This window comes from Acipenser ruthenus, chromosome 5, assembly GCF_902713425.1.
Source record: "Acipenser ruthenus chromosome 5, fAciRut3.2 maternal haplotype, whole genome shotgun sequence".
Classification (NCBI taxonomy): Eukaryota; Metazoa; Chordata; class Actinopteri; order Acipenseriformes; family Acipenseridae; genus Acipenser; species Acipenser ruthenus.
This window is the reverse complement of record NC_081193.1, coordinates 26,584,574-26,597,607: the sequence shown is the minus strand read 5'-3', so window position 1 is coordinate 26,597,607 and position 13,034 is coordinate 26,584,574.

The window sequence follows — 13,034 nt, the reverse complement described above, 5'->3', positions numbered from 1 at the left end:
AGAAGGGGACTGGAAAAGGGGACTCATTACAAGTGACTACACAAGAGAGAAGAGTCTGCCTCAGCTTAGTCAAACGGCTGCTGACACACCTGACCATGGTACGTGTTCTGGCCTGGTGTCAACATCCTGGGTTCTCATCTGGGAGAGATGGTATTTTAAAGACATCAGTAATGTGGGAAAACTCACATTGCTGCAGCTTGGTTTTACAGACTACATATGTAAAATATATTTTTCATCAGGAAGCTTGTTGTTTTTTAAGCTAGCACTGTATACACCATGCCCATACTAATTCTGAGCATCCTAATAATACCATATATTGTTCAATTCCTCAGAAATGTGTAATACCTTTATTAGTGTTTGTTCCCACCGAAAATGAGATCACATTGATATGAATTAGACAGTGGTAGTATAAAAGCTAAAAATGAATCCAGCTCTCAGTGTCTGATATATCATCACATTTTTATGAATGAATAATACCATGCATGAGGCAATGTTCAAACATCTTTTTAAAATGTACATATATATATATATATATATATATATATATATATATATATATATATATATATATATATATATATATATATATATATATATATATATAGGCTAACTTCACTATAACGAACCCTGCTTATAATGAATACCCGTTTTTAATGATCCCAACAGCACGAACCAATTTTTTCAATGCAAATTAGCCCTGTTAGAATGATCATGTACAGGATCGAATTTTCTCCAGTGTCAAATGTGTTATTCTCTCAGTGAAAACAAACACCATGGTTGACTAATTAAAAGATAACGCTAACTCAAAGATGACCTATTGTAGTACGAATCATGCATGACGAATGCAATCGTTGCCTGTCCGTCATCTTCACACAAACTGCACCAGGCAACGGACGTAAATATATATATATATATATATATATATATATATATATATATATATATATATATATATATGCAAAGGATTTTATTGTAAGACAGCAGAACATTTTGCAATTATTACAAATGTTTATGTCTAGACCACTCTAACCTATACATCCTGTCCTCATATGAATACCCAGAATATGCAATACAGTTTTTAAGGAGGCTTCCAATCGTCCTTCTGAAAGTTGTTAGCCATTTCAGAATGAACGCTGCAGTGTTAACTGCATTCGTGCAGAGTTCTATCCTTCTGTGCACTCTCAAAGGTAAGACCTGGTCTAGATTCCCCAAAGGTAGTTTTACTGTTTCACACCCTCTTTGAAACCAAGGCATGCCTAAAAAGTGCAGCGACTACCTGGAAGTAGGGCATGGAAACTAAGAACTTTTACTAAATGAAAATGGATGTTTGCGGTGACATGTACTTCTTTCAAAACTACACATGTAGGACCTACATAGTGAACGAACGTACACGACAGGTAAGATTTATGAAATGATTTCATTAGTTGAGACTGCAAAGAGGGATTACTAAGACACACAGTACACCAAATTAATAAGCCTTTAAAATATGTTTCTAACTGTATTGTCAATAGCAAATGTTACCTCTGCGCTGTAGATCTGTTTATAGTTTGATATGCCAAATATACAAGTACCACAATACACAGGGTATCCCATAACCATAAGTCAGGTACCATAGGCTTAATTGTTAATATTGGTTGGCTTTCAGGTGTGAGCATTTTGATGTTTGGTGCAGATAATAAAAGGTGTGTGGATGCCCACATTTAACAGAGAATATCCAAAATCAGTACAATATATGATATTGTTGATGATGCCTGTCTTAGAGGACAGTCTGGAGTTTAAACTGTTGCTTTCTGATGCTTTATTACTTCTTGAGCTGAAGGCAGGCTTCACTCCCATGATCTGAGTGAGGTTGGAAGTATGGGAGGGCAGGTAGACCACATGAGTGAGACTAAGCTGTGTATGTTGAAATCTCTGTTGACTGCCTCTGTTTTTTCTGCTTCTCCCCTTTCTCCCACTCCATCGATTTGAATCTTCTCTAATTTTATGCATCCTGCTTCTGACAGAAGGATACAGCAGGAGCTCACTGTTTAGTGAATTTCCTTTTTTTTGTCTTTCCATTTTGTCAAAATATACACAATACATCAGGCAGTACTAATGAACAATGATTTGCCATTATTACTGAGGAAATCAATACCATTCAACAATTACTGCAGGGAAATCGATCACTACGCAAAACCATTAGGAGGTTTTCAAGAACAATATATGGGGTTGGTATAACAAATAATAATAATTTAAAAAGCAACACGTAGCACATACTTTTGTATAAATGGACACACACTTATCGTATTTCTGTGATATACAAAAACTGCCTCGTCTTGTTGCAAATACGTTACAACCGGCAATAATTTTTAAAGATTTTTAATTACCTTCATAGCCATAAGAGGGCATTGAGAATCAGCAATGAAAAAAAAAAGAAATGTAAATTGGCAGGAATCAGCTTGCAGTGAGTTAAAAACGAACCAGGGTAGCTGAGTGGTCTGCATTCAAATCCCAAGTGAGAAGGCTGATTACAACTATATATTTAAATATTGTGTAAGTTTACTGTGATTGAATTTCTGAGAGATTCTGATGGCCCCACAGCTCGAATCTGAAAACTCATGACTTCCAGTTGATGATGTCAGAGCTGATATTGATCAGGCATCCGGGGGAATCGGTTGTCACATACTGCATTTCACCAGGGTGTAAGGTTAAAGATTCATTATTAGATTCCTGGTATATGCAACGAAAATACAGATAAATAATGTGACACTTGCGAGTCACATGACACTAAAGGTCCCTTTCTCTGGGGCACAGCCTGGATCATCCATTACTAGTCACATTTCAAATTGCATAAGAATGTGCATGGTTATTAATCACTGAGACCGTTTTTATAGGACTGGAGTCTAGACAATTCATGCTGAAATAGAAGAGACTAGCTGCTCTATTGTATGAAAGTATTGCTGTTGCCGCAAAGGATTACAGACCTGTTGATAAAAGGCAATTCCGATGTGGAGGGGTCATCTCAGGTGACAAATGGGCAAGTCTGCAGCAGTCATCTGGGAATTTCATCTTGATCGCCACCTGCTGATGAAATACTGTTTAACAAGGAGTTTCTGTTGCAACATGCTCCGGAGGATTGCTGCAGAGAAATCAGAAGGGAAAGGGTTAAACACATGTGACCAAGCAGTTATCCGCGAACACAGGGTGGTGCTAGTGTAGCCAGGGAAAAACCTATGAAGGTGATGGTTGTATTGAAAGAACTGTCAAACCAACACCTACACCATGTTTAATGTATTTATTCGTGCATGCAAATGAAATGCATTCATTCACCAAAATAAGCTAATTTAATTAATATCATGTTCCCTTTATTTCTACATCTAGAAAGTAAACTATTACATTATTACTTAGATGTGACTTTCCTTTGCTCCACAGCAGTAGTTAGTCAAGGGATTTCCTTGGGATGTTTTTTTTTTTCTTTCTTAGACTATGACATGTCATCTTGAAAACACATAAGGTTTCGGTTGCTGCCACAGGGAATCAAATAATAACATGTCTAGATATTCTGTTGTCAGAGGCCCTAGGAGCACTGCTTTAACAAAAGCAGTATCTAACAAGGTTTGTATGCATGGGCTGCTAAACACATGAAAATAAATAAATAAATTGTTTCTTAGATACACAGGTTCAAACCTGTATATAAAAAGCTTAGATTTTTAAAACAGAAGTTTGACAGTATATGGATGCCACCCAGTGGCAACTTATTTTACAGCACTGTTTGTAGCACACTTATATTCCACCATAGATATTTCAATCAGTAAGCCATACATTTAATCAGTTAGGTCTCATGAGTGCAGCATATTTAAAAGCACATTTTCTACCTCAGTGACTCTCACTCGCTGCCATGCTGTATACTGTACTCTCCTGGGACCCTCTCCATGCCACATAAGAAGCCATCAAAATAAATATTTAACATATACATTTCTTCTCGTGCTTCCAAATGTAATCCATCAAAACTAACACATATGTAACTCTGTCAAGGGATTGGCAGACAATATTTAGTGCACTTGAAAGGAATCCGAAGCCAATGGCCATGTGTGCTGATTTCTCTGACTCAAAAAAAGACAGATCAGATTTATTTACACATTTGAAATTAAAATGTAGCTTAAATGGATGAATACAGGAATAGTAATGGAAAGAGCACAAGGCAAGATTTCATACAACAAAAAAACTATCCAGTGGGAAAACGCAGAGAATAAAGAATAAAGTTCGTAAAAAATGAAAAAAAAGAGGTTGTTAGAAAAATAAAACAGAGAGAGGGCGCGGGACATTCATCTTTATTGGGAATAGCGCATATGGCCATCTTTTGTTTTTTTGTGTTGTTTCTGTACAATATTATATTTGTCTGTTTTGTGTAACTGTCTGTGTGTTCCTTTTGTGCTGGTATAACCTCGTCCAAGCTGAAGAGCAACATCATCCCAAGTCGTGCCATTGCTTTAGTGGTGGAGCATGGTAGTGCAACTACCTGCACCTGCATCTTTTGTTTGTAAAATAATAAACCTGGGCATTTCTCACTTTATAAGCAGATTGCCATACCCTTTTACAGGTGGTCTATGTCCTTATAAAAGTGTACCAGTATACTGTTGTAAAAGCACAGGAACCTGTAGTAAAGCATGAGCATAGTAAAACTTAAAGTACAGTAGGTGCATATTATTGTTAATCATGGTAACTCACAATAAATGCATAGTATTACAAAGGAACTGTGTAGTTGGATATCTTTGTTGGATGTGGTGTATTCAGTTATATTATTTTATTGTGGTCCGCCTCTGACTCGGGAATTGCTGCCTCACTGTTCACACGCTGGATCTGCTGCTTATTGTGTTATGTGTTGTATTGCTAATGAGAACCGCACCGGCGCCGTTCCGTCTCTGACTCGGGATCCGCCGCCGTTCCGTCTCTAACTCAGGATCCGCCGCCGTTCCGTCTCTAACTCGGGAATTGCTGCCTCACACTGGATCTGCTGGCGATGAATCGCGTCGCCGCCTGTTCCGTCTCTGACTCAGGAATCGCTGGCTGCTCACTCTGCTTCCAGTCCACACGGAATCCGTGCTGCCGAGTAGCGTCGCCGCCTGTTCTGTACGGTGTCCATATTAGGACATCGTCATTTCTCACGTCTCAGCGTCAGTTATCAGGAAATTCTTTGTCATGGATCATTTAGTTTGGCGATCAGTCGTCATTTCTCAATCATTTTTTCTGTCATCCCTCATGTGTTTTTTTATGTCAGCCATTATTTGTATCAGGTATCATTTGTATTTTGTGTCCGCCGTCACTCGAATTTCGAGTCACCGAAAACCTGTCACTCAAAAATTTCCAGTCATGGAAAACCTCTGTCAATGAAATTCTCTGTCAACCATCAGACAGCATTTTTTCTGGGACTTAACGTAACAGCCAATCACGTTTCTAAGTTTGCATATCCTATGATTTCATTGGCTACTGTGAATGTCAATCAACTGAAAACAAAAACTTTTCTACATGATTTTTGTGGGGATTAGTTATTAGCTATGGGTTGTATTTAATGTATTTATTTGTTTGCTACGAGTCTAATATATTTGAACATATACAAATACCCTAGCTTAAACCTCTTTCATGAATTGAAAATATGAAGACAAAAATAATAAATAACTTGAAGTAAATGTTAGTATTGCTACGTGAACGAAAAAAACGCAAAATAGCTAACTTTATTCCTTAAGTGACATTAGGACACTCTATTATTAGACATTTATTTACGCGTGTTGTTTGTACCGATGTGGACGACTACTACCGGGTCATCTGTTCGTTCTATGAGCCTGTCCACGTTCTCAGTGATGTGTGTGACAGAGGCTCCTGGAAGGCAGCACACTGTTGTAGTAAGGGGGTCCAAACTGCGAACTGAACTTGCTGTGTTTCTCAATATGGAGTCCCCAACAATCATGACCTCCCTTCTTTTTGCTGCCTGGCCAGCACTGTTTATAGGGTCCTGGATGTTGTTCCTTTCGTTCTCTTGATGTTGGTTTTGGTCATCTAAATGTTGAAGTGGCTCAAATTTGTTGGATGTTTTGATTTCTGGTGGTTGTGTTTGACAAAGTTTCTTTTTTTCCATGTTTCTGCCTACCTGAACCCAGCTGTTTTGACCATCTTCCATCTCCCTGGTGGCTTTCAGTCTGCTACGGGTGCTGACTTCCATGAATTGCATGAATTGTGGGTGTGCCAGCTCCTCAAGCTCCTGTTGCTGTCTCATTTCCTGCAGCTCCATTTCTAGCATACTTACTAGTTTAATCATGTCCTGGATCGTGCGGCACTTTACACACACTTGGTTTAGCTCTGCTGGGTTTTCTCGGATTTCCCACATCATATAGGTGTCACATATTACTGACTTGAAGACCATGTTATTTTTTTGATATAGTATTAATAAAACATAGCTAATTTGCTTACAAACTGTATGGTAAACTGCAAAATGACCATGCAAATCCATTGTGGTCAGCTTTTAAATTGGCAAAGAAGTTAAAGAATGTAAGGCTACTTATACTGAACTGTGTGTGGTCACATAACGAGTCTTTCAGCCACGAGACCTATAGAATGTTGTGAGTGCCTGTGCACCTAGGTTCGTCCAGAACACAGCGACTGCATTGACTTTCAACCCTGACCATGACACACCAGTTCCATTCGAGCAAAGCACCTGGAGCTACGGCCTCCTTAACACGCTTCATGCACATGTTATAGTTACAAGGCCCTATGGTAACCACACAATTAAGAATGTCTTATAAGTTCCATCACTAGAGTTATGTTAACCTTTAGGTGTAATTCGGTGGACGCTGTAGAGGGCGCTCTCTCGCTGAGCTTCCAAGTATTATGTTTGTATTCGGCTTCTCTAGCTTCCCTGGCAGCTCTCAGTGGGGACGGGATTAGCCACACAAATTACTTCCCGGTGGGGGGGGGGGGGGGGGGGGGTGCAGTTCAGTTTCAATCAAGTCCCAGTCTCTCTGCCAATAGCTCGCGCCGCTCTATTTGGTCAGGTAAATAGAAAGGGCATGACCAGAGCAGTATGGGCAATCCCATTAGGTAGCGTGCATGTCAATCTCTCTTTCTTTTCTTATTTATACACCCAGCACTGCTTCCGCCCTTTGTCTGTGTTTCTTTTTTGTCCTCCTCCTCCCTCCACATCCACTTTCTCTTATTTCTAATACTGCTCCGTCCACACAGGGATCCCTCTGGGAGGGGGGGGGGGGATTTTCACTCACCCAACCGACCGGGTCAGCCTCCTGCCCAAGTCACTGTTGTCCCCGGCGGTTCCTCGCCGGCTAAAGGGGACCCCCAGCCACAACTATTCTGTCGCAGCTCATGCACTAGCCTCACCAAGGCCACAACCTTGCTATCCCATCTACCTTGTTTCTTTTCAGGTACGAGCACCTTTCTGCCCCTTCTGGCTGGCCGAGTCCCCACCTGCCGAGCCAGGACTCGCCAAGGGGGGGGGGGGGGGGGGGGGGGTCTCTATTTTCGTCTCTCCAACACGGACCCGAGACTCTTTATCCTAACTCTCCACGCGGCCCAGTTGCCAGCCACACTGCCTGGGGATGCTGCACTGAGTAGTGACGGATCTTTCCCTTTGTCTTTTATGTCTCTCATCAAGAGTGTCTTTTATGTTTGTCCTCTCATTCTCCTTGTTCGTCCAGCAGCTAAGAGACGCCGCCTGGTTCCGACCTGGACTGAGAGCTTTGTCCTTATTTGTTCTGTCTCTCATTCTCAATAGCCGGCCAGCAGCCGAGGATGCTGCCTGATCCGGTGAGACGTGAGAGTTCAGAGTGTTATATGTCGTTGTCTTGTCCAGCTCTTCTCACCTCAAGCTATCCAGCATTATGTCTCTAATTCCGTGTTACACAAGCACGACCATTCCTCAAATTTAAACCCCCCTTATTCTGCACTAATCAAGCCCTTGTAAGTGACCAGTGAAACTTTCACCACAAAAATAAGAAGAAAGCACAAGAAGAATATTTCATACCCTTCCTGATCTTCAGTCACACATCCCGATGGAGCCTCTACAATCATGACAAGTAATTCATTACTTGATGCTCCAATGAAGATTATCTATTACCCAAAGTCTTTTGCAGATTCTGCTCTGATGGTACTCCTCCTTATGGTTTAAAGCTTTATTCATTTCACACCAAAAAGATTTGCACTGCATATTTTTTCTAAAGGGGGTTTCATATTTTTATGAAAGGAAGTGAAAACTAACACCATCAGGTAATTCATGGATTACTTGAAAAAAATTAAATAAAACAAGCTGATAGATGCCCATATGACCTGTATGTACCCTACTTAGCTCAATCCAGATGGTTGTCATGCTGATGTGCTGGGGAGACCACACTGTGGTTGATCCCCAGAGCCAGCATCGCAGCTGTTGTGTGTGCTGATGCGCTGGGGAGGCAAAATAAGCTGATCCCTGAAACCAGCATTACACTTCAGCCATCAACACCAGGCAGAATGATATCTACATCATCAGATGGAAAGAAATGCAAATGGATGGAGATGCAGATGGATCACATTAGTTTACTGTAAAGCTACATCTTAGTTGGTGCTTATCTTGGCGAGAGCTGAGATCAAATCAGCATGAAGTTTTAACATCTACTCTCATGTAATGGAAATCATTTGTCCACAGCTATTGCTTGTGGTTTTGTGAAGTGTGGCATATAGAACATTGAGCAACCTGAACACCCTGACAAGAAAATTGTAGCAGTTCAGGGATCTACCAGCAAAGGTGGAGATACGGAGTATCCCTGTTAAAAATCTCTGTGGACTGTGGTTCTGGAAAAGATTAGTCAATCCAGATAGTTTTTTGTGAATTAGTTTACAATGCATTATAATAATGTTAGCCAATGAATTTTAGCCAAATGAAAATGTTCCACAAGGGTGTTAAATTTGAATGCAAAATGTTAGCCTAAAACTTTACATAAAATCTAAGTCTACAAACCTACTGTTATATCAGTTTCAGTCCAACAATTACTTTTCTTACTTACACTGTGGAGTAAGAAAAAAAGACTTTGAAGATTACTACTTAGCTTAGTTTAGCTGCAGTCTACAAACTAGGCCTAAATAGAAATCTTTATCATCATATTTCTGTGATGACAAGCTGTAGCTGGCAATGTGGGGCTGTATGGGGGAGGAGAAATTGCATTATTAACCTTGATATTGCATACAAAGGACATTGGGTGTGACACTGTTGCAGATTCAGTTTCATTAAACTGTACTGGGATTTGCTCAAGCTTGCCAACAGATGTATCCGTGTGGAGTTATGATAAGAACAAATTGATTTATTTTAAAGGCAAAAAAAAAATACATTGGTGGATCAGTGAGGCTTATGAAATGCATTCCTGTTGTTATTTCTGGAACAAAAAAATCCTTACGAGGCTCAGCCAGGATAAATGTGATACTGGTATGGGTGGTCTTTATTGTGTTGTTTTTGTCAGTGCTCACATAAAAGATTATTTGAATTTAACAGTTAACTAAAATACCACCAGAGTTCATAATCAAACATCCTGTCATGTCACTGCTTATAAAAACAAAGTCAATGTTAATAAGCAACTAAACATTCATCTTTTCCATCAGTCCTCTGTACTCACTTGCTCAAAATGGCATGTGCACTTCTGTGTTTATGTAACCTAGCAACCACCCATTTCAGCAGTGTGAAACACTGACACTAAAAATACACCAACACATATGAACACTGAGCAACATTGAGTATTACATTTAAGTTGAAATGCAGATGTAAAGCAGAGCTTCTGAATGAATTCCATTATTGAAGGCTGCCGTAATCCTTCATTTCTTTTTTATGGGTCACCTAATAATCATTCAATTTCACTTTAATATATTCATCTATCAAAGCTGTGATTCGATCCTTGCATTAGAAAAATAAATGCAATCTATTTACACCCATATATCATGTCAGTTGTCTCTGTTGTGTCAACAGACTTACTTTAAAAACAGAAGCCGTACTTATGTGGCTACAGTGTACAGTAGTTAGCAAGAAAGTGGACCACCTACATTTCTCATAAAAATAGTATATACTACACTGACTCTCCAACTAATGAGAGAATGGTGCATTGTTTGAGTTGAAACAGGTATGTTTTGTCCACTGTTGAATGTTTCTATGGTTTGGTCCATTGTAGCAGGTTTGTTTCTCATTACACTGCACATGTTTGTGGCGCGACCTGTCATGATTACCGGAGTTGTGTTTTCTGGTGGTGCAAACGTTGGGGACTGGACAATGCTGCCACTACGCTGAGGGACAAATTGGTTGTTTGGGAACCCAATTTCATACATCTTCTGAAATTACTGACGTCCTTCTGCTTTGCCATGCTTGTTGCTTACAGCTTATAGTTTTAATGGATGCTTAACAACTTATAGTTTTAATGGATCACATGGAATGTCATGTGACCACATACTTTTATATACACTTGTTTTTCTACTAATTTTGTCAGTTTTTTTGGTCAGCCATTGTATGAAAAACTTGTACAAATTATGTTATAATTGTTAAGACATGTATCTTTACTGTGAGGGAATTAAGATTAATCTTAACCACCCAGTTTATTAATTAACCAGACTACAATGATAAATGCAGGACATAAACAGACCTCTAAATCCGATCATCATATATCATTTCATGTATGGTTTTCATTCAAAATGAATTGTACACCAACAGTCAATTTCACATAAACAAACCCCCTTGGATTTCTCTTACCTGGATGGTAACTGTGTTTACTGAATTGCTATCTTTCATTTCAGTACTCACTGAAGCGATCAACATTGAGTTGACTGTGAGTGACAGGCATGCTGTGTGCTGCACGATCCATTAAAGACGTATCACTGTATCATAAAATTGGGCAACAACTACTCAGCGGTCAGCAGTTCACAAAGTTCAGTCCCTGACATGGCATTAACCACAAAGTAAATGGGTTGGACAAAAGATTAGAAACACCTGCTATATGGAGCACATAAGTTTACAATTATGTAAAAACTGCATCTTATGTGTGACTTTTATATTATTGTTTACACAGTGGGAGGAGATTGGGGGCTCATGTATTTTATCATGTAATATGTTGGTGCATTTAATGTTTTATTCTTATTTGAAAAGCTCCATTGCATAATAATATGTATTTCTACTATCTTTAGACACATTTTCAATTTTTTTCAATGTAAGGTAGCATTCTGTGCAGGCAGGGAAGAAGGGAGACAACATGCTGAAATCAGTTCCAAATCTTTTATCCACTGATCTGACTGCTTCACTGCTTTCTGGAACACAACCAAATCACGACAGCAACAACAACGCATAATTGGTGGTGCAGCGCCCTTTTATATAGCCCCGCCTCTTTATGTTAATCGGGTGCCAATTACAGGGAGACACAGACAGCACCACATGCGCAGGTTACATTTACACATAGACACAGAGACAGGGTTATACAAACAAACGGCAGGAAATACAGAGCGGAAAGGGAACACAATACAGCGGGAATTACAGTACGCAAACACAGTAGGAACACAGTACAAAATGTTAGGTTACTCATGTAACCCTGCCAGGTGGGTTACCTGTGCCTACCCTGTGTACGCCAGTTTAATGTGCGTCTCCATCACCCTGCATTGCGGTTTCAGACACGCTGGGTCTTTGGCTAAGCCTCCCACCGGCGGGGCCTTGACCAAGACTGCGATGATGGAGTCTTCTGGGGGTAGGCCCAGCTTGTCCGCACCTTCCAGGGAGGCAAGCTGTGTGGCCTGCTTCAGCACGCTTGGAGCTGAGGCCGGACAATCCCAGGAGCAGACCTCCTCCATAAAATCCAGGAAGGCCAGGAACTTTTGAGCGTGAGAGGCCATTGCCTGCATCGGAAAAACGGACCGTTGTAGCTCTGCCGCTGGTGTCCAGGGGACCTGCAGAAACAAGGCCACCTCAAAGCTAGGTTCAGCCTTGGCAAGGGGAACGAGCTCCCCTCTCACCTCCATGCCTGAGGGGAAGGAGGCTCTGTCCCAGGAGGGCGCTATTGAGAACGTATCCTTTTGTGCTGGCTTAGGCGCTTCTTCCCGTTCATGCTGATCTTCCCTGGGGGTACGGTACTTGGGGCAGGATTGGAGCTGGGGCTGCGACTGGAGCCGCAGGTGACTGTCAAGACAGGAGCTCCAGGACCTGGGCCATCTGTGCCTTGAGGTCCATAATGTCCCTGGCCTGTTTAGACCACTTCACCCTTCTCGTCTGTGGGGATGGCGAGTGGCTACGTGAGGCCTGTGCGCCGGGGATGTCCAGCAGGGAGTCCTGAGACAGTTCATGGAGGAGGGCCTCTTGGGCTTCCATTGAGGATGTGGAACTTGCCCTTGTGGCCATCTCCAACCTGTTCTCCTTCACCCGGGGCTGAAAAGCCGCGGAGATACTGCAGGCCACCTGTCTCTCGAGGGCCAAGGTGGCATGCTGGACGCCCAGGCACTGCGCACAGAGGGTGTGCTTGTCCTCCTGAGGGATGTTAAACCTGCAGGACGTACAGGCGTGTTGTGCACCCACTGAACACTGCTTGCACTGGGTACACCGTGAGCTATAATATATCAAGCAAAGATTGCACTGCATGCATCGTGCAGTGCCCGTTCACTAGCGCTGTATCACCGGGCACACCGTGCACACCGAGTACCGTGCGGCATCGTGCGTCCCTGCACCAGCGGTGTAGCACCGTGTGCACAGTGCGTACTGAGCACCATGCGCACAGAGTACCGTGAGCCAGCTTTCAGCATGAATACAATCAACTCGATTCGGCTCGAGAAGCTCTTTTCTATCAACACACTCAGCTGAACACAGAGGTCCTTACCGTACTGTCTTGAGAAGGAAAAAGAGAAATGGCTTCCTCGGTATGACGGTTTTAATCCCTCAGTGGGCAGGACCGACTGCGTCATTCCAGGAAGGGGCCTACCTGCAGCTTTGATACAGAGAGCTCAGCGATACCTACCCAATGGGTAGGCATATCCTATACATAATGTCGTTGGTGGTTGTCTTCGAA